This window comes from Ptychodera flava, chromosome 3 (assembly GCF_041260155.1).
Source record: "Ptychodera flava strain L36383 chromosome 3, AS_Pfla_20210202, whole genome shotgun sequence".
Classification (NCBI taxonomy): Eukaryota; Metazoa; Hemichordata; class Enteropneusta; family Ptychoderidae; genus Ptychodera; species Ptychodera flava.
Window position 1 is genome coordinate 41,757,578 of NC_091930.1, and position 2,712 is coordinate 41,760,289.

The following is a 2,712-nucleotide window of genomic DNA, read 5'->3' on the forward strand; positions in this document are numbered from 1 at the left end:
TAACAAACTGAGAAAAAACTATAAAAACGCATATCGGACAGGTATACTTAAAATCAAATACCTTAACTCTCATGTCTTCTCCAACAAGGAATTTGTTGCTGCTGGTTTTCCCCAAGATGAGAGGAATGTCTGCGTCGTGTAACATCTGCACGCATTCGCATAAACTCAAAGCTAGCTTCCGTTGTCTTCCAAAGAGAGCCCCGTAAAGTTAGACCTCAGCATCTGTCGCAAGGACTTGTGTTTTACGTATTCCATTACAAGCAAATGTGTGCCTGTAAGTAATAAACGAGTGTATTATTCCACTAATCCAACAGTGCAATGAGCTCGGATGACAAACTATCTAGCAAAAGCTTGGGAAAATATCCTGGCGTTAAAGCATTTACCCTTCCTTGAAATAATCCTCATATGTTGTTCTCTTAATTACCACATACGACTCACAGACACAAAGTGTTTGAAAATTGTCTTCGGTGTTTAGGCGTAATATTTTATGACAGGTACAGCATACAATGAGTGAGTGTCTTCGTGAGTTTCTATTTGAAAACAGTACATAAAGGTTAACGACATACATGCCATGGTTGACCATGGTTGCTTCCTAAATATCTTATACAGTAACATCTTAGGGGATTTTCGTCAACAAGAGCATTTTAATTAAACATAATTAGGGTTTAATCTCTGTTTGCGATTACCTACCGTTGGCTTGGTCATACACAATGCCAAACGTTTTGACACAGTTGCTCCCGGAAAATGAAGTGATTTTGTTGTAACAGTTGAAGAGACTTGTAGCACCATCACATCCCGATGTACTTGTAATAAACAAAAGTGTCATAAAATGTTTTAACGATCACCATTTAACAACACAGAACGAACGGGGCAGCGGATGATGATTATTGGTGAATAAAATTAGCATTAAAAGCCTATACGTTGGAAGCGGAGATTGACGAAAGACAGTGTCTAGATTAACCAAAGTAACTTAAGAGGAAAATATACACCTATTTAGAGCATGGGAGACTGTTATTTTCAGACTTGAGAGTTGAGAGTAGAAAATATTTTGTATGAAATTGAGATTAGTCTACAATATCGGGCATTTACAATTGCAGGAATTGCTCATCTCTCTGTTTATGATAGGAGATTTATCCTAGATTTGCCCGTCATGCGTGTTGCTTTCAATATGCAATCGATCACAAGCGGCCTATTTTGACTATGAAAAGGCAAACCTGCGAGGGGTGCCAAAGTCCTTTACAGCAACATCTGCGCCGTTGTACTTTGCTCTGTGTATACCCCCGTCGGCTGTGAGTCCAACCAAGTCTTCTGTAGATAAGTGTCTGTCATCAACTTCATGATGAACTGGTCCTCCTACAAATAGTAAAGGACCCGAAGGCAAAATGTCATTATTTGATATAAACAAGTAATTTATATGTAAATTTAAGTGGCCTTTCCTACTTGAAAATTATACATCCTCGAAAAGAATTAATTTTAACAACCCCTCGCAGAACCATTTTTGATTATGTCTGTGCAACAGCACAAAATCAGATCCTCCTTTGCCAAATAGATAGTTACTGCTCAATGTACGCATACGGTATTGAATTTCATCAAATGTTGACGTAATCATTGATGGGATAGGTTACTTGCTTTACTTTATGTAAGAGCTGTCTGTCTGTCTGTCTTGATTGAAAGGCAACTTGCGCAATATCATGTCACAATTCTTCTCCAACAATTGAGTTTCCTCTCTATATGATAAACTGAAATGCGAATTGTTTGTTTATTAGTTAATTACTGTACATTTTTCCACGGTATATGAATTAAAATTGTTGCTTACTTTTCGTACCGGTGCCTCCCATACACAGCATCGTTTTACGCCGTTCTTCCATTATATTTGTTTTGTTCTTTTCCTCGGCATATTTTGCTTCAAGGTCACGTATCACGTTCTGGGCTTGCTTGAGGTTTTCTTCCAGGACCGCCTTTTCTCCGTTACCATCTGCGAAATATGATCATTTCATGTGAATCGTCAATACGGATCTTTTCTTAACCATCATTCAGAGCACCACTTATTTGATACGATTATGTGAGTCATACTAACACTATAGCAAAATGGATCCCCTTTCACTGAAGAAACATCTATCGTTCATACTATCGTTCATTTTACTTACTGACTTTCATGTCACTCATCGAGTTTTTGAGCTGCTTTATTTCCTCTTTCAGGTCCTCTTTCTCGTTTTTGGCTTGCTTTAGTTCCTCTTTCAGGTCCTCTTTCTCTTTCTCACTATCTCCCCTCTCTTGTTCCAACCATTGCGCTGGGGAGAAATATATACTTTAAATCAAACCTTATAATTAAAAAAAGATGTCGAATACGTTTTATATTATATTCGTGTGTTCGTATTTTGTCTGAGCAAACCATTGTCTTCTTTAGCTACTTCAATCTCTGAGGTACATGTTTGCTTCTGTCTCACCCATTCATTGTTCATCCTTTCGTTATATCAGAGTCACTAATTACCTATAATTTTTCAAATTTCTCAAAAGAGTTCGGTGCCCTATAGCTGAATTTTACAATATTACACATTACTCATAAAAACAAGTGTATAACTTAAAAAGAAAAGCAGATGAGCTTACATTTGCAGATAAAAACCAACATTACTTCACTATCTAACTATCCCAAATTAGTTCCAATCGTGTTTAAAGCTAACCTTTTATATTTTTCTCTTTTGTCAATTTCAC

General features: G+C 37.0%; 1 long non-coding RNA gene across 1 annotated transcript; it reads right to left on the reverse strand.

Annotated features, from left to right (window-relative positions):
• Positions 1-213: 213 nt before the first annotated feature.
• Positions 214-1,919, reverse strand: LOC139126605 (uncharacterized). Its single transcript, XR_011550659.1, has 3 exons — positions 1,817-1,919; positions 691-1,353; positions 214-272 (listed from the first exon to the last, which is right to left on the reverse strand). It is a non-coding gene; the product is annotated as an uncharacterized lncRNA (long non-coding RNA).
• Positions 1,920-2,712: the final 793 nt, after the last annotated feature.